A 21,183-nucleotide genomic window follows, 5' to 3' on the forward strand; every position below is an offset into this window, starting at 1 on the left:
CTTTTCCAACTAATGAATAGCCATCAGTTCCAACTTAGCTACATCCCAATGTAAACCTATAAAACCAAAGCAAGCAAAAACCTCCCTTCATGATCTCTCTAAATGCACCACCAATATCAGCTCCATTAGACTTTAAAAGAGAAGCACCTATATTCACCTTTAACCATTCAGGTGGAGGAGGATGCTAAGAAGAAGGCAGCTTAGACATTTGATTAACATCCCAGATTGTTGAATGAATATAAGGAAGTGACGAAGCTGAAGCAAAAGATAAAGCATTTGTCGCAATAGAATCTAGACCATCCTCTTTCTCACCATGTACAAATTTATTCCTGCTTTTCCAATAAAAAAAATTAATGTATATTATATATTCCCTATAAACAGATTTTTTTTAATCAAAATGCAAATTGCATTAAAAAGGAAGGAAATTATTACATACTACTATGTGATAAAAACCTATCACAATCCTCCTTTAACAACTTGAGAAACAAAGGAGGAAACTTATTACAATCCAAATCTCCCCAACAAAAATCACTTTCTAAAGCATTGTTAGCACAAAAATTAGCTAACTTATTACAATTTCTATTTGCAAAATGAAAAAGAAACTTACCAAATCCATCCAAGAACGAAAGATCTTTCGTACCTTCATTTGGACCATTCCAATTCTTTTCTTCCACCGCCTTTAGCAAGTAATTGATAATATTGAGGTTGTCACTTTCTATTATGATTCCTTTTGCATCCAACATTCATTCAATGATGATCATCTTCAAAGAACAAAATTCCATTAACTCCAATAGGTCACTATCCCAATGAATGCAAGAGACTCCAAATGCAAACAAAAACCTTCCTTTTGAATCTCTAAAAGCTCCACTGACTCCGCCGTTGTTAGACCTTGTTAAAGAAGCATCAATATTTACCTTAATCCATCCTGGGGGAGGAGGGTGCCAATAAGAAAACAGCTGATCCAGCTGGTTAGCACCCCAGTGATCCACGAACAGATTAGTGTTGGTATTTGATGCAAAACTAATATCATTAGAAGCTATAAGATTTAAACTCAATTCACGGTCACCATGCTTTACCATGTTTCTACTTTTCCAAGATCAATAAATCATAGAGCAATATATCTTTGCAATGAACTGGTTTTCCACTACTAGCCATTCCAAATTGAGTTTACAATCTCTGTTTGAGGTAAAAGTTGGAACCAGAAATCCCCAGCTCCTTAATAATGCTGTAGCTGCTGAATCTTCAAACATTACAGCATTATATGTTCAGAATTTTCCTCTCCATTCATGTCCCAACAACCTCCGGTATGTCAAAAAGGCATTAGTAGGTAAAGCATTGTTAAAAAGCCTCCACCAAAAGCATTTCACTCTAGAGTTCAATTTTAGCTTTTTTAACCAGCTTCCATAATCAACTTCCAAAAACTCTTTATCATAAGAAGATGAAGCAAAACCTGTGACACTTTTACTAGAAAAATTGAACCTCAATTCTAAAGCATATTCACCTATATCAGGATGAATTTGAATTTTGAGAATAACTTCAACCAGAGACTTTCCAAAGAAATCATGAAGAAGTACTTTGTTCCACACCCCATCATTTATAAAGGATTCAAGTGGAGGGAATTCAAAATTTCCCACTGCTATAAAGGTTGGCCATTTATCTATACTTTTATCAAGAATCTATACATCATTCAAGATGTTAATAGATTTACCTGATGAAATCTTCCACCTTGTAATTTGGTGCATAAATTGAGCTTCACTGTATAAGATTTTCCAAGTGGTAGATCTACTGCTCATACTGGAATTTTCCCAGAACTTCAATCCATATTTTGCCAATAAAAAACTTGTTCAATAATGAGTCTTCTTTTTTCATGAAGCTCCATGCAAATTTAGTCGTTAGAGGACCGGTTATATTGACCATCGAATGTACACCTTGGCCCCCTTCCTTCCAACTCTTGTATAAGTTATCCCAAGCCACATAATGTAAACCGTGCCTTCCTCCTTGCTTCTCCCAAATAAAACTTATAAAAGCCTTGTCTAACTCTTTTAATATACTCATTGGAATCAATGAGTGAGCAGCCACAAAAACTAGTAATGAAACCATTACTGATTTAACCAAAACAAGTCTTCCAGCTAGAGAAATAGATTGCTTACCCCAAATATTGAGTTTGTTAGCAGCTTTCTCTAAGATGAAGTTAAAATCTGAAGCCACCAACTTTCTAAGGGTCATCTTGATCCCAAGATAGTTGAACTCATTAACAGTTTTATATCCCCAAAGCTTGGAAATTGCCTTCCTCCTTTTTCCTTTTTACTGATTTCCCAAACAGGATCACAGATTTCTGCTTATTCACTTTTTGTCCAGTTCGGTTGCTAAAATCTTCTATAATCCTCTTGAATTTCTTCATACATTTAAGAATTTCTTCTGAGAATAAAAGTATGTCATATGCATACAATAAATGTCAGATTCTCGGAGCATTTGAAGAGACTTTTATACCAAATTTGCTTCCTCTATGACTCAAGTCATTTGTCAAAATCTGAGAGCAAAGAATGAATAAATAAGGAGAGAGCAGACAACCCTATCTAAATTCGCTGTTGGCTTTGATTCCATAAAATTTTTTGCCATTTATCATGATGAAAAACTCTGGATTCTGCACACATTCCATGAGTAGATTAGTAAAATTATTTGGAAATCCATAACAGTTGAAAACCTGTCTAAATGTTTCCCAAGCCATACTATCATAGGCTTGTTCCATATCTAACTTGATTGCCACCAAAACATTTTTAGATTTCAAAAATATGAGTTTGTTGAAAAGTTCATGGCCTAACAAAATATGAGTAGATAGAGATCTACCTTTGATAAAAGAAGTTTGCACTTCTGAGATAAGTCCATTAATTACCTTTGAAATCCGGTTTAGCAACTTTTTTGCAATGATTTTATATAATGTACAACAAATACTGATTGGATGGAAGTTACCAGGAATTACTGGGTTGAGCACTTTAGGAATAAGAGCCACTAAAGATTCTTTCCATTCAGAAGAAAGTTTCTTTGTTTGAAAGAACTGCTTCACTGCAAGCCACACCTCCTTACCTATAATGCTCAATTAATTTTAAAAAAATGAATAGGTAATACCATCTAATCTAGAAGTAACATTAGAACTGCAATTTTGGATTACCAATTCTAGTTTTGATAAAGAGAATTCCGCCTGTAGCAGCTTATAATCAGATTCAGTTAAATAATTCAACCCTGGCGGCCACCCCTCCAAACAACTGGTACATTTTTTCTATTTTTTCTTAAAGAAATTCAACATGATCTCTTCATTTTCTGATTACTCTTCTACCAAGATCCCATCTTCATTCTTCAGTTGTCAAATTACATTCCCAAATCTTCTTCCATTAGCAAAGGAATGAAAAAAGTTGGGGTTCATGTCATTTTCCTGAATCCACCTCACCTTAGCTCTTTGTCTCCACCATGTGTTAATCCTTGCCATCGTCACATTAAATTCATGAGTTTTGGCTCTTAACATCATAAGATTAACACTGGAAAGCCCATGGCCATTAGACTCTTCAAGCTGTAAGATGTAGATCTCCTTTGTTAGTGAATCTTTAAGCTCCATGAAATTTTTCAGCTTTGATTTACTTCAGTAATGAAGGGCTCTCAACACCCTTTTACACTTCACATTAATAACATTCATTTCATCACCTTTAACCTATTTGCTCCATGTCTTTAGAACAATAGCTTTAGACGCTGGATATGAGGCCCAAACCTCCTCATATCTAAGAATTCTATTATGTTATAATTTTTCATTACAAATCCTGAGAACCAACGGGCAATGATCAGACCCAATTCTCTCCAAATGTCTAACTGCTGCATTTTGGATCTCATACAAGGCTTTAATGTTCACAAGACACCTATCAAGCCTTTCATGGATATGAGCATTTCCATTTTTATTATTGCACCAAGTAAACTTTGGCCCTATGAATCCAACATCATGAAGATCCATCTTTGACATGAAAGCTCTAATTTCTTGAGGCCCTTGTGAAAATGAGAACTTTTTCCCACCCCTTATGCAATTGAAATCCCCTCCTATAACCATATGGATTTCAATCTCACAATAGCCTTCTAATTGATCCCACAGCCTCCTTCTCAAGTAATAGTTCTTGTTGCCATACACCGTTGCGATCATCCAAGTGCCTTTGTTGAAGATGTTAAGTTTCCCAATAACACATTGGGGAGAAGCTTCTACTAGGGAAAAACTTGCCAAATTTGTTTCCACAAAACAATAATTCCTCCAGAAGCACCATTAGAGGAATACATAAAAAATCCCATTCATCACCCAACAATTTGTTAATCTCAATTTTTTTCAAAAGAAGAGATTTTTGTTTCTACCACACCGGCAAAAAAAAACATCCCAGGTTTTCACAAAATCTTTCAAATATAGAGAAGCCTCTCTCTTATTGGCCCCTCTACTATTCCAAAATGCTAATGAAATCATTTGGGATAAGAGGTGGGAGAAACCCCACTCCTTCCTTTAGTTAATACCTCAAATTTTTTCCTGGATGAATTGTTTGAAGGCCCAAGGTGTTTGAGTTTCTTTAATAGCTTCGATTTTTGAGTTCCAGAACAATTTTTCTCCATGCATAAAAACCCTAAATCCTGAGGAACCTCTTTAGTCTTGTTGTCAGAGTTTGTAGGATCCACAACCCCTTCAATACCTGCACCATCTTCTTTAAAAATTTCTCCTTCTTCTAATCTCGGTTCAACTAGTATAGACATCACTGAGTCCTCATTTGCACTGCTATTCTCCAGCAATTTGAACCTACTTTGCAGTACTGGTAACACCTAAGTGTTATAGAAGCTTTTTTCATAGTTCCAGCAACCTTTGCAACTTCTGTAGATACCTCCACATTATTCTCTTTATTCTGAAAATTCTCAATACCTAGAATAGCATTTGCTACAGAACCAGCAACTTCTTCTATCGATGGTAAATCCGAATTTGAATCAACCTTCTTTTTGCTATCCATCCTTCCTTCAGACCTTTATTCTCCTCAACCTTCTTTTTTTGAAATGGTAAATTCACCCTCTTACCTCTTTTGTGATTCACATGAATCCATGGCCCATATTTAGAATCTTCATTAGGATCATTCATCCTTGGTACCTCATAACTCCCTCCCTTAGAAACTGAATTAGCATAGTTATTAATAGATATCTCCTTATCCTTACAAACATTGCTAAGATGACCAATTATTCCACAATTAAAACAAAAGGTTGAGATTTTTTCATACTCAACTTTTTGGAAAAACCTCTCATCAAGCCCGTCCACCCAAACACCCATAGGCAGTTGTTTATCTAGTTCCAACCGAACACAAACTCTAGCAAACTCTCTCCTTCCCCATTGGAACATATCACCATCAATAAGCATAGGGTAACCAATCAATGATGCAATCCTAGCAACATTAATCTCATCCCAATAATAGAGTGGTAGGTTCCACAATCTCACCCAAACCAGTGAAGTTAGACCCTTCAAGGAAGTAGTGGAAAATTTAGTACTCCATTTATCTACCCTAATGATGTGTCTATTTACAAACCATGGACCTCCTGAAATAACCTTTTTCACATCCTCTTGTGAGAAGAAAGAACACAGCATCCACCCTGAGCCAAGGATTGTCAAATGGAACTTTCGGAATTGAGACCATTGGCGTCTCAATTCTACAGCTATTGCTTGTATCAGAATTGCCATACCAAAAACTTTTACCACTACTGAATTATGGAGCTTCTCAGAGTTTTCAATAATCTTTGGTTCAAATAATTTAATTGCCTTTCCATCTTCAGATAGGATTGATTCTCCTTTTGGTAAATCCACCCTGATGTATTTACATTTAGTCCATGGATTACGCACAGTCTCTCCCGGTTGAGGATTCAAAATTTTAAAAGTCTTTTGGACATTCCCACGAACATCCAATGTGCTTGTCTCTCCATCTTGGACTGAAAGGCCTTCCTTAGAACCATTAGCATTATTCCCAAATATGTTGACGAAAATCTTCATTCCAGATGATGAAGATTCAACTTCATTTCCTTTAAACTTGAGAATGGACGAAGTTGTTTCTACATTTATATCTGCTACCACTTGTTTCCCTTTACCAATGACTGGAGAAGAAGTTTTGATCTGATCTGCACAAGGTTCTCTGATAATCAATGTGCCATTGCCACAGTTTTTTTTATTAATGCCAAAATTCTCATTAACAGATCCTTGTTGTGGAGAAAAATGACGATCATTAGGATCGAACATATTCCAACCACCAGAGGAGGTCGATTGGCCAATCATCAACTCCGACGTTATCGCCAATCCAATGGAAATTCAAAAATTGAAACTCTCTCTCTCTCTAGAAAATAGGTCTCTCTCAATATAAACAGATTATTATTTGAGAGATTTTTCAACTTATTAATGCAATTCACAAAAGAAGAGACAATCGAAACTTCGAAACCCCATTTATTCAGAAGTTTTATAACAAGAATAAGTAATGAACATCCAAGCACTATAAGTTATTTGTTTAACATGTAACTTGTGTGCCTCAAATCATCCACTAGCCGCCACACGTTTTAAATATTTTTTTAATCTTTTTTATAATTAATAATTATATATCTAATAATTTGTTTATATCTTTAACATATAATTATTGAAAAAAAATTTATTAAATATTTTTTAAATTTGAATTGAAATCATTAATAATAAATAACAAATATTAAAATTAAATGCTATTTATTTTTTAAAATTATTTTAAAAATAGGTGGACGTAATGAATAAATTTTTTTAAAGGATATTTATCATTTAAGAGGTAATTGACATTTGATTTTGAAAAAAAAATCGTGTCACTGCAAGTTTCCCATTTTACAAACAACTTGTATGCCACATCATACATCAGTCACACTTTAAGTCTATGACTAGATGTCCTTTTAATTTTTTTTATCAACCTTTTTTAATAATTAATTTACTTTTTAACCTTTTTTCATAATTAATTTGCTATACTTATAGGTGTTCGTTGTAATGGGAGAGGTCATGGTGGGGAGAAATTATTATGTGTGGAGTTCGAACATAGCTCTACATCTGGACTCTAATTAAATCATGACACGTAGATTGTATAAGTGGATATTTTCTCTTATTAGCCAGACCGACCCGCCCAGATGTTTCCTATTCACAGTTAGGGTTTAGGATTGGTACTCCTTTTTTAAATGAAAATGCTCGAGAAATCTCTTCAATATTTAGGATTTTAGTTCAATAAACTTTTGATACTTACTGAGAAAGAAAATTGTGGTGTAAACTATATGGCCCATTCCCATTCGGATGCGGAATAGAATAATTTCTCCAATACCACACAAGCCAATTATATGACTCATTTCAGCGTAGCAGATTATAATAAGAAGAAAATAACAAGGAATTCAAGAAATGATATAACCTTTTAATAATTAGTATTTCTATCCATCTACCTTCTCATCTCTTCTCCTTTATCATACGTATTTATGTTCAGTACTACAAAAGTCTGCTGTATTGCAAAAGTGCTAACAAAATGAAAATAATGAAAAAGGATAGAGCAGAAGCAAAGTAGTGGAGATAAAATAGACAATGATATTAGTGGAGATAAAATATTTCTAGAACCATGACAAATTTAAACTTGAAGGAACTCAATATAGAACAAGTCTTATGAGTGAAACACTCTTTGCACAATAGAACTATGACAAGTTCACCAATTTAAAATTTTTTTGACTGCAGTAATAGTCAGTAGTTGTTCTGTAATTGACATTTGAATACCTCAATTAGAGATCAATTCATTTCAACCATAGTGGTGGCATACTTATTTTTTCATTTAGGAAGGATGACAAGATAAACAAGATGATTCAACATATTAGTACAGACAATACTAAAAAGGCGCATGCCGGTGGAATGGTTGGTCATGGAATTGTATGAAAACCCCATCTCGTCAAGTATGTTGTCCCGTTGCTTTGTGTGATTTTGCACTAGACAACAAAGCATATTGCCAAGAGTGTAAAAACAAGAAGCAGCGAAAATCAACTAATTTTCAAACTCAAAATTTGAATTTTAAAATTTTACTTTTACTCAATTTTTTATAGTAATAAAAGTCTTAAAAACATATTTTAAGATAATAGTTTTTTTGTTAGTTTTGAAAAAAGAACACATGTAACCACAACTGACCAAAATAATAAATTAAAATTGCAATAAGTAAAAAGAAAAAGAAAAATAAACTAAGATTTTTATAATGGTTCGATCAATCTAACATACATTAACTCCCTGGTAATGTCACTAATCACTAATTCTCTCCTCCCAACAAGGTAGAGAAGCATTACTCTTTCACAAGGACTTGAGAACACCCTTACACCCTTCTCTTCTTGAGAAGACACCCGCCTTCTATACCCAGCACAACGAACATGCCTTACAACTAGCTTCCCAGGTAACACAGTAATCTTCTTCTAAGTCTCTTTTGAGGTATTACAATCAAGATCTCTTGCTCTATTATAATAAAGAAAATAAGGATATATAGTTGGAAGAACAACCTTTGTGGAACCTAATCTCTTGAACACCTTTTCAAGAGATCCATCTCAATCTCTCTTATATCTCTCTCTCACCTTCTCTCCCTCACACAATGGAGTAAGTCTCTCTAAAGGCTCTCTCTCAACTCTCATGATCACTCCCAAGAAAGCTTAAGACATTCTCCAAACTTGTGGCAAAAGAACATAGAAGGGTATTTATATTAATCTCTAAATCAAACCCTAAAAATCCTAATATGATTAATTTGATGAGCAGATCGTACAATACGATCTAAACAACCACGCCAACTTATAAAACCGAATTATCCTATCCAAATGAAGTTTGCTAGAATAAGCTCTCTGTTTGCTTGGACTATACAATGTGTATCATACATTATAATCTTTACAAAGATGGCAACTCAAAGCATTGGATTGGCTTGTCTAAACATATTTCGACTAGAAATACCCTTTTTTGTTTGGACTATACAATTCTGATCGTATAGTATGAAATTCAATATGATTTTTCCATTTGATTTTAAGTTCCAAAATAGATAATTCATAATACACGTCTTTTAGTTCTGTATTATACAAATCAGTCATTCAGTACAAACAATTCAAATTTTGAATTTACTTATTTTTTAAATTTAGGATTTCAATTACTTGAATTTGAATAGATGGTTGTCTAATTCAATATGCATAGTAATGTATGATTAGTTATACAAATTTATAATTCTAATTTTAAGTTACCTAATCCCACTTAATTATTAGAATTTATAAAATTGTCATTCAGATTATGTAGTACGAAATCAATCGTATTGCATGATCAAGTCAGAAAATCAAATGCTTTAATTTTTTATATATATAATATCCCTTGCGTGTCTGTTTGGTTGTTCAACCCACTTCATACCTAACATACAAAAGACAAAATAAAAATAAAAATACAACTACAAATTTACATACACTTTATGTCTTGATCTTCTAAGCGTTGACAAATTTTCTTTGCTTTTAACTCTTTTAGCTTCAACGATTCATTTATCATGAATTCATCACCTACGTAGTTCCTACAATCTTAGATTAAAAATAAGTTTCTGGAACAAATAGCTTGATTAGTAGTTAGTATAACCGATAATATTTGTATTCATCAAAATCATAGTATAAGCTAGGTTCATGGGGTTCAACAAAAAGTTTTTCAGCAAACCACAAAGTGAGCCATTTTGGAAAATCTATCCTCTACTTATAGAATCACCACCCACTTTGTTCTTGGTAAATCCATAAAAAAAAAAAAAACTTAAATCCTCTCAAATAGAATATGAATAGTTAAATGTGTAGAAAAATTTGTGTTTTAACTGGTTCCTATAAATTGTTGACATATAAAGCAATGTTCATTGAAATGTGAAATGTCTTGTTGTAAATGGGGCAAAAAAAAAAAAAAAACGTCATGGAGTTGTAATAGAGTTTTCTCCCTTCCTAAATGGGTAGTAAGATTGTCATGGTGTATTTCATTCAATAATTAATGATGCTGAGAGGTGTCTGGTATACAAACTGCATTACCTTTGAACAAAAAACCATGTCTGAGAGTGAAATTAGGACTTGACATGGCTGCCATGCAATTTTGCCAAATTTTTGTGAAGTCTTTGTCCAATGGGTACGTATCTTTTAAACATTCAAGACTTGTTAATTCAGTTTCAAGCTTTGTGAGCATAACATATTTTTGGGTAAGGGCATCGACAACTCAATTTTGAATACCAATTTTACGTTGAAGAATAAATGTGAACTTTAGTTGAAATAATAACCATCAGGCATGAATTTTATTGAGATAATTTTTTTCCATTTATAAACTAAAAAGCCTTTGTGATCACTATATATATATATATATATCTTAATAGAAAAAAAAATGTTTGTAATGTTTCAAGGCTCTTATGACAACGTATAATTCCTATTCATAAATAACCCTCCTTTGTCAAGTAATGCTTAATTTATTGTTGAACTATTCTACTAGATGATCTTGCTATAACAAATAGCACAAATGTGGACAAATTTTACTTAATCCATATGATTTGCTTTAAAAATATTTCTTCAGTCAAATCTGCATAGATTAGTATTTTACCATCCTGAGTGACAAACTAATGTTTCACTATTGATTTGAAAAGAGAAACTTTCAATTTATTTTTATGAAAAAATATAACATAATAAATATTCAATTCACCTTTAAAGATAAAAATAATATTCACTTATCATTCTAATCGTGAAACTAAATCAATGAATTTATTTTCATAATTAAATTGCATAAAATTTTAATCGCATTTTCTTAAGCATAATTACCCTACATAAGTCAAGGGGCCACTTAGGATCTATACTAGATGTTGGCCCAGATTCCTCAAACATAATTAATCAATGTCACTATCACTATTTCATTGAAGACTAGACACTTGGATTTTAAGCACCTAGGAGGTTAGCTGGCTCCCCAATTTAGGCTGGGGAAAGTCCAGATTTATACTGCATTAGCTATGTTCAAATTATTGTTATGCAGTGCCCAATTTAGACTTAGGATCGGGGCATACTCAAAATCATAAGATCCCAACTTTTGCGAATCTAATTCCAACTTTTAATAAATTATAAACCCAAATTAAATTCTCTTTGAATTAAAATTTAAATTCCAACACATAGGGTTGATTGGGGCATTTCTAAACTAGTTTAGAATCCCAAATGCCTCCTACTTCTCTTCCATTGACCTTTAGAAATAAGTGTTCAAAATTTGATCCAATCTCAATTGAAATTCTTTCCTTACTTCCTTTGATACATTCCTCGAGAATCTCAAAAATGAAATTTCTATCATTATTTTAATTGAGAGTTTTTGCAGGAAACTTAGATTCCTATAATGTAATTAACTACTAGGGCACGCTCGTAAGAAATTTAGAACCTAGATCTACCTTGATTTTCAAAAATTCAATTAGTCTTCTTTGGAAAAATCAAAATCAACGACGATCATCATCGTCATATTCAGACAATTGATAGTAAATGATATTTTGTTCCATTGTGAAGATATTTCCTTTGTTATCATGACTCTGAATAAGAAAAAATAACATTTCATTAAGACTATAATAGGTAAATACTTGATAGTATGTTATCTTAACCCTTCGAGGTCATTTATAGTTCTTCCTACAATTTGACGATTATAATTAGGATGAAGATTACAGTTCTGTTATCTAAACCCATTATGGACTGATATGTTTGCCTCTCGAGGTGACATATCATTCGTAATGGTAGGTTCGATTTCAAAACTTAAATTCAAAAAATTAAAAATTTCCAAAGAAAATTAACTTTTCAAAACCTCTTTTTCAAACTCTACTTTTCAACCAAATATTCATGTTGTTGTAACCACTATAATTTAAGTTAGTTTAATAACAATATTGGTAGAAACAATCAGTGGAATGTAGGTCATTCAAATCAAGGAGAAAATTGAAGTAATCATCAGTAACATGTAGTAAACCCCAAATTTTCTTATCCCCTAAGTTTTAATCAAAACAAAAAAAATCATAGATAGGAAAACACCTTTGGAATAGGTAAAGATTCAATTGGGAGCTCAATTGAAAATTAAAGCTATTTCAATTAAAAAGTTGAAAGATTTATTAAGGTAGCTTATAATATCTTTTAGTAATATACCTCATGGATCATTGCCAATTAATACTAAAATAAATCCTATGGAGAAAGGGAAGGATCTTAGTGAGGATCACTTATGGAGTAGTGATGGATCCCAGTCAAAATAAAAAATATAGGCAAGTATTACTGAATATATACATTTAGTGTTGCCTGGGAGGAAAACAAAATGTATTATGCGTTGTTGTGAGGATTTTTTAGTTCTTTTCAATATTTTATTTAGTTTATCAATAGTATTATTTTGGTTATTATGATTGTTTATGTTATTGTTGTGTTAATTCAATTTACATTTCATGAAATCCCATAATTTCTTAACTGTTGAAAATATCCTTTACATAGATTTTGCACTTTGATTGATTATTTAACTAAAATAAAATTTAAAAATTAAAAATTTTAAAATTAAGAATAATACTAAACTTTTAGTGATAATTTGGATGAATATAGAATCACAATTTTCAATTTGAAAATTATAAAAATTAACAAAAGAAAATAATCAAAATTATTATCTTACTTTGAACTTAAAAGCTATATACATAAGTACAAACTAATGATTTAAAGATTGAGTAATTGACTTCACAGAAAGGGAGTGCGTAGATTAAATTATGAAAATCATTATAGACTGAAAGATCGTTAGGGATGTTAGTCCCTCTTGAACTTAATCCCAAGCTAATTAAAGAGAGAGGTGAATTGGAAAACTTTAAAACCAAAACACAATCCAAATCACCACAATCAAAGTGCGGAAATTAAAACGCGGAAATAGTAAAAGGAAAGAATACACCGGATTTATAGTGGTTCGGTCAAACCTTGACCTACGTCCACTCCTTAGAGGCACGCCCCAAGTATTGCACTAAACTAGTGTCTCTCCTTTAGCCCCCACGGCTAGGCGGAGAAGCCCTTACAAAATCACTTCCACCTTCCCCGGTGCGGTGGAGTCGCCGGGTCCTTTGACACCAAAGAGACTTCTTCTTTGGTGAACTTACCTCGAGAAAAGCCTTGAATCCGATGGTACTAAGGTGCGAGTTCGCCGGAGCAACAGTGTGGAACCCCCTCCACACTCCCTTGAGTCCCCCCTCACAGGATCTTCTCCCTCTCTCAAACTCCACCCTTTTCTCTCTTCCTTTCAAGCTCTCTCTTCTAGTTTCCCCCACAAGAACGAAGCTATAATGGATACCAAAGACACTTACAAAGTGCCTTGCCATAGCTTAAATAGAGGCTCTCAAAACGAGCTCATTAATGCAAGTTGCCGCCATTATCGTCCAGGACGATAGCCAAATCGTCCTGGCCGATTAGCACAAATATGAGGAAAATCGTCCTGAATATCGCCCTGAAATGAAGCTGGACGATGTCTAATCATCCCGGACGATCTTGCGATCGGCCTGGACGAAATCCTCATTAAATGCTTTCCAAAACTGCTTGAGAAATTTTGGAAAAATTGCTCTGGATCGTCCGGGACGATATTTTATAGTCCAGGACGATCCACCGGGACGATGTCCAAAAATAAGATTTTTCTAAGTAGATCTGGCGGCAGATTCTTGCTGTATTGAGCCGATCGTCCTGGCCGATACAAAATCGTCCAGGACGATGTGTTTTACAAAAAGACGGCTGCTTTAAAGAGGATGCCCTAATTAGGATTTCTACTTTTGTCAGATCGTCCTGGACGATATAAATATCGTCCCGGACGATGTTACCAAAAATAGAAAACTTTTAGGGCACAATAGAAAATCTTCCAAGATACAAATCATCAGATTCCACACTAAATACAATAGACTCAAGAAAGGAAAAATATTACAAACTGATACAGGCCTAGTCTACCCAATCTTGAGCTGGTTCCAGATTGCGGTCTGATAGTGTGGACCTGAAACGTTAGTAGAAAGCAGTCATAGAGAAAAAAGAATGTTTGCTATCATCAAAATCATAAGCCATAGATCCGCAACATAGACTAGACTAAGGAATTAGTGAGCTTATGAATATCCTAACATTAATTCAATTTGGGGTTATTAGAAGGAAAATAATAATGAGATATTCAAAATCATTATTAGTACTCAAAAGATGAAAACATGAAAATTAAAAGAAAGGAGAAAAAGAGAAAGAACATGACTACTTCAAAACTTGGTATTTGATAAATTTAATTCCTAAATATATCCTAATATTTAAATCAAAATAGAGAATGCAAATAACTTATACATAGGACAAATGACTATTAAAATTCTAATTCAACTACAAGCACAAATAATTTTTAAATGATATATTATTCATATCTAAAAATTAGTAGTAATTATTACATTTACACTTAGAGTGGATAAGGTTATAGTAAGCAACAATAAGGATGATTGATTAGGATAATTATATATGATCCGTTAAATTAAAATTGAATAACTTTATTCAGTCCAAATTACAACTAAATGGTAAAGTATTTTCTTATATTTTGATAATCTTAAATTGTTAACTTTTATTTAGGCTTCTTGGTTAATTAATAGGTGATTGTATGATTGTTGAGATTGTTGCAACTTAGTTCTTTATTGTTTAAATTCTTGCAACATGTTTGTTTTTTATGATTCCAAATATTATTATTTTAATTATCATTTCTCCTAACATATTTTGGAGGCACTGCTTTGTTGTTTGTGTGTACTAACATTTCAGGGAAATCATACTCTGGATTGTTGAAGAATTCAAATAAGATCAATTTAAAAGTTTGTCATATATAAAGTATGTATTTTTCATTTTATTGAGTCTGAGAGAGTGTGATTGTTATTGAGTAACTATGCACGCACACAGGGGAGAGATTAAAACTTGAATTTTTAAAAACTAATCATACTATATGATTTCACTTCGTACGGGACGATTTATTCAGTTATTTTTCCCATTGTGGAGTGAAACAAATAGAAATAAAAATTTTCTAAGTATAAATCATATTGTACGAACACATTTCATACATTACTTTCATGAGTATGAAATAGACGAGTTTCAGGTCATGTAAAATTAATTTTCAAAGTATGGATCGTACTGTACGAACACAGTTCATATATGCCTTCCAGAGTATGAAAGGGATGGGTTTCTGGTTGCGTAAAATTGAATTTTTTTAAGTATGAATCATACTGTATGAATTGTACTGTATGAACACAGTTCGTACATGCCTTCTAGAGTATGAAATGGACAGGTTTCTAGTTGCATAAAATTGAATTTTTCTAAGTATGGTTCTTACATGCTTTCTAGAGTACAAAATGGATGGGTTTCTGGTCGCATTAAATAAAATTTGCTAAGTATTGATCGTATTATACGAACATGGTTCATACATGCCTTCCAGAGTACAAAATTATGAGATCCATTTTTGTCTCGATCTTTCGTCCTACCGAACTTGATATTTGTTTAACTGATCGTACCGTACGATTACATCATCATATGTATACAGATCAGAGTATGAAATATTGGGGTTCCTTTTTGTACAGACAATTTTTTAAAATTTTCTAACTGTTCGTCCCGAACAAACTTGGTTCGTACTGGATGAACTTGGTTTGTACCGGATGATGATCGTCTATGAAAATATTTTGTACACATTTACAACAGGGTCATACGCAATAGTTTTTGAACTATTTATACATATGAAATATAATCGTACTATACGATCGTGTACGCTTAAAATTTTAAATATTCAGTTTTCTAAATGGTTTTTCATGTCCTTATTATAAAAGGTCCACTAAATCTGACGTGAAAAAGTTTTGTCTTCATGATTTTTTAAAAGCAATTGAAAGAGAGTGTGTGAGAGAGATTTCTTGCAAGTGGAGTATAAAGAGTTCACAAGGTTAGTCAAATGTAAGGATCTTAGTATGATTTGTATTTTTCACTCTTCCTCTTGTCTTTCTAGATTACTCGTGAGAAGATATTTGACGAAGAACTGGTTCTCTACCGATATTTGGAGGGTATGAAAGGACAACTGTTCTTTACAGACACATGGAGAGTGTGAACAGCCGACGGTTCTCTGCCGACACTTGGAGAGTGTGAAAGGATAATGATTCTCTGCCACACTAGGGAATTATGGAAGAGAGCTTTATAAAGGCTTCTCCGCCTTTCTATGGGGGCAAAAATGAGAGACACTTTTGGTAATAGTGCAATACATAAAGAGGGAGTCTTCAGGGAGTGGATGTAGGTCGGGTTTGACCGAACAACTATAAATCTTTTTGTCATTTAAATTTATGCATTTTCATTACTTCAAGATTTTATTCTGTTGTTGAAAAGTTATTTTTAAACTTTAATTAACTTGCTACGAATCTTAAAAGGTTTTCAATTTTTAAATCCAAGAGTAATTTTTAAAATTACCAATTCACTCCCTCTTGGTTAGCCTTAGGACATTAGGTTTGGTTTAACAATCTTATCAAGATTCAATAAGTGGAATCAGAACATTATTTCAAAACCATAAGTTTAGAATGCTTTTGAAAAATGAGCATGACTACTTTTGGAAACAAGAATACACCAGAAGATTACTCAATCACTAGACCACCTTTTTTTGACAACATCCCTTTTGATTTTTGGAAAACAAGCATGTCTATATTTTTATAGTCACTAGATTATCGTATGTGGATCTTAGTTCAAGAAGGACATACAAAACCAACTAGATTAGTTAATGGTATTAGAGTTGAAACACCCTTTGCAGATTGGACTGTAGAAGAACGTGACTTAGCATAACTTAATGCAAAATGTTTAAACAGTTTCTTTTGTGCACTTAAGTCAGAAGATTACATATGAGTTTCTACTTGCAAAAGTGGAAAGGATATATGAGATAGACTTTATATTACTTACAAAGGAACAAATGAAGTAAAGAAATTTAGACTAAACATCTTGTTACATGATTATGAATTGTTTCAAATGAAACCAAATGAATCCATTTCTAAAATGTATACAAGATTTACTTAAATTATCACTTCTTTACATGCATTGGGTAGGAAATTCACGAATGCTGAAATGGTTAATAAAATTCTTCATTATTTGCCTACTGTATATGATGCTAAAATAATTGCTATTATATAGTCAAAAGATTTAAATGTTTTCTCTATTAATAATTTCCTTGGTTCAATAATTGCCTACGAGTAAGGAACGAGTTAAAGGAAGATTGATGCATGTGAACAACGAAAGGAGAAGAACATTACACTAAAAGTGGGGGAGTCGGAGAGTGATCTATCACAACCTGAGGATGAGGACAACATTGCCTTAATGACTAAGTAATTTAGAAGTTTTCTTAAAAGAAATAGAAGTGATACCAATAATGGAATAGAGGTAAGTTTAATAAGAATGTTAAGGTTTTTAATGTGTGATTTGCTATGAATGCAGAAAACCTGGACACATAAAGTTGGATTGCCCAAACCTAAAAGCCACTCCTAGAAAGGAGAAGGTAGAGGAGAAACCAAATGTGAAGAAGGGAAAGAAAAGATTCCAAAGAACTTTTTGGGAGGACTCGGCTTGAGATTCATAAAAAATATAAAAGGAGGATGAAGTCACCAACTTGTGCTTAATGGCAGATAATCATGATCAGTCAGATCGGGAAGAGGTATTTGACTTGACCTATAATGAATTGTTAAAAGTTTTTGAAAGGATTCATGGGGTATATAAGAAGCTTAAGAAAATGCATGCTAGTCTAAATCTTGAAATATAATAATTGTAAAAAGAATATTAAATCCTTAGGAAAGATCATACATTGGTATATAACAACCACATGAGCTTACTTGATGAATTTGATGACTTGAATAAGAAGAATAAAATTTTAAAATCATCATATGCTTAATTAGAAAAAGATTTTAAAAAGTTTAAGGATGAATCAGAGAACAGAGAGCACTATTTGAATTTTGGTAAGAATATACTAGAATATTTGAACACATTTTTGAAATTAAAAGTGAAAGTTCATTAGGGATGTTAAGCCCTTATGAACTAACTCGAGGCTAACCAAAAGGGGGGGGGGGTGAATTGGTATTTTAAAAATCTTTTAATAAAAAAACACAATCACATCCAAAACCAAAAGTCACCATAAAGAAAATCAAAGTGCAGAAAATAAATGTGAAAGCATAAATAAAGAACATAGAGATTTATAGTGGTTTGGTCAACATGACCTACATCCACTCCCTGGAGGCACCATCAGAGTATTGTACTAAACTCAGTGTCTCTCCTTTTGCCCCCACAACAAGGCAGAGAAGCCTATACAAACCTCCTTTCCACCAACCCAGGTGAGGCAGAGAACCCAACTCCTTTTGCTTTCTCCTGAAGCAGGTAGAGAACGTTGATCAGATACTGAAGTTTACCTCTCTAGAACCCCCAAGGATAAAGGACTATGATGGAAGAAGAAGTTTTGGATCAAATCTTGGAGCAACCTTTATGAAACCCTCTCACAAACTCCCTCTCACAAGATCCTCTCTCTCTCTCCCTCTCTCTCCCTCTCCTCTAGGCTCTCTCAGGTCAAGACAGTAGCAAAATATTGCTAAAGGATAGAACAAGAGCTCTTAAATAGAAGAGCTTTAGAATAGCTCTTATTTTACACAAACTGACTTTATTGTCTAGGTCGATAGGGATATCGCCCTGACTGATTAATGTAAATTTTGCTTAATCAGCCCGGTCCATTCGGGACAATCAAAAGAATTTTGGTCATATAGTCCAGGCCGATATAATATCGTTATGGATGATCAATACAATTCCGTGAATATCATCCAAAAAATTGCTCTGAAAGAATGTCTGGATGATGAAAAATTAGCTTCCTCATCCAGGCTGATTAGCTCAAATTTGAGGAAAATTGTCCTAAACATTGCCCTGAATAGAAGCTGGATGATGTCAATCATCCAAGCGATCTTCCCGGACGATCCTGCGATCGTCCCAGATGATGTGATCGAGCAATCAAAACTTAATTTTTTTCCTTAATTACCAGATTAATTTAGGCATAATTGAGATGCATCATCCAGGTCGATGTCTTGGATGATGTCTAAAAATAAAGAATACCTAAATAGATCTGGCGGCTGATTCTTTCTGATGTAAGCCTATCATCCCATCCGATACAAATATCATCTAGGATAATGTGCTTAATGACGACTGCCTTAACCAGGATGCCTTAATTAGGGTTTCTATTTTAAGCTGATCGTCAAGGTTGATTTTAGGATCATCCTGGATGATTTGATTAAATTAGAGAATTCTAATTAGCAGACAAAAATTTTCCCCATGTATGTGTATGCAAGGTTACTTAGCATCATGAACCATATTTATTATAAATAGACTCAAGAAAGAAAAAAGGTATACAAACTGACTCAGACTTAGTCTACCCAATCTTGAGCTAGCTTGAGTTGTAGTTGATCTTGTAGACCTAAAAAGTTAGTAAGTAAGACAGTCGTAGAAAATCAATAATGTTTGATATCATCAAAATTCTAATACTTTAAATCAGATTTGCAACAGAAAGTGCAAGATCTCTAGGAAAAATAGGAAACTATCAACCCTTGAAGATTTTACTAATCTTATTTTGTATCCAAAATTTTTAAAACCTAGGAAGAGATAGATTTACTATAAAAATTTGAGAAACTTGTTTCCTGGAGTAAAATATTATTCTTGTGGCATATTTGGATATATAGCACACACTTGTACTTTGGATAAGAAAACTCATTTAGTATGGAAACCAAAGATGCATAAACCTAGACATATCATACATGCATTTAGTTTTATTTTGACAAAAGGAGAACCCAAACTTGTTTAGGTTCCTAAGTCTAACATTTGATAGTTTTGCAAGCACGCTCTCATACAAGGCCTCATGAGAGCATTTGGTACCTGAACAGCGGTTGCTCAAAGCATATGACTGGAGACACTACATAATTTATAATGCTGAAAGCTAGGAATTGATGTAGGGTTACACTAGGAGATAACACCACTAGGAAGGTGGTTGGCACAGATATGATCAGAAACTTGTAATTTTTTTTTTGAAAATGTGTTACTTGTAGAAGTTTAAAAGCATAATCTATTGAGTATCAGCCAGCTATGTGATAAAGGTTATAGTATAAAATTTTTCTTACTAGCTGCATATTAAGCCTAAATAAAAATGATATTTTTCATGGATTAAGGGTAAACAATATTTATATGCTAAATTTAAATTGTATAAAAACTCCTAATGATTTTTATTTAAAAACTATTTATGTTGAGTCATGGTTTTGGCATAGGAGACTTTGTCACTCTAGTATGAAAAATCTTAGAAGAATTACCCAAAAGAATTTGGTGAGAGATATACCAAAACTGTACTTTACTAATGATCACCTTTGTGATGCATGTCAATTAGAAAAATAGGTGAAGTCCTCTTTTCATTCTAAAAAGGATTTTAGAACAAATAAACCTTTAAAGATTTTACATATGGATCTTTTTAGACCGGTTGGAACTATGTATAGGAGGAAAGGTATATGGATTTTTGATTGTAGATAATTTTTCAAGATTCTCTTAGGTGAAATTCTTATGTCATAAGAGTGAATTATTTAAGGAATTTAGAGATTTTTTTTCTTGGATTTAGAGGAAATTAGGATGTTAGATTTTAACAATCCAAAGTGATCATGGAGGATAATTTCAAAATGAGAGATTTGAGGATTTTCATAAAGAAAAAGGAATTGAACATAAATTTTCTACACCTAGAACCCCACAGCAAAATGGGATAGTTGAAAGAAAGAACAAAATATTAATTGAAGCTGCTCGAGCCATGTTGGTAGAATACTCACTTCCTAAATATTTTTGGGATGAAATGGTTATCACTGCATGCTATGTTCTGAATAGGGTGAACATTAGATCAAAATTAAACAAAATACCCTACGAGCTTCTTAAGAGGAGAACACCTAATTTATCACATTTGTATATTTTTGGATGTAAGGTGTTCATACATAATAATGAAAAATCTACCTTGAGAAATTTGATCCAAAATAAGATGAAGGAATTTTTTTGGCTACTATAGTGTTGGAAAATCTTATAGAGTATTTAACAAAAGAACTTTGGTAGTTG

Source organism: Dendrobium catenatum, unplaced genomic scaffold, assembly GCF_001605985.2.
Source record: "Dendrobium catenatum unplaced genomic scaffold, ASM160598v2 original_scaffold_120942, whole genome shotgun sequence".
Lineage (NCBI taxonomy): Eukaryota > Viridiplantae > Streptophyta > Magnoliopsida > Asparagales > Orchidaceae > Dendrobium > Dendrobium catenatum.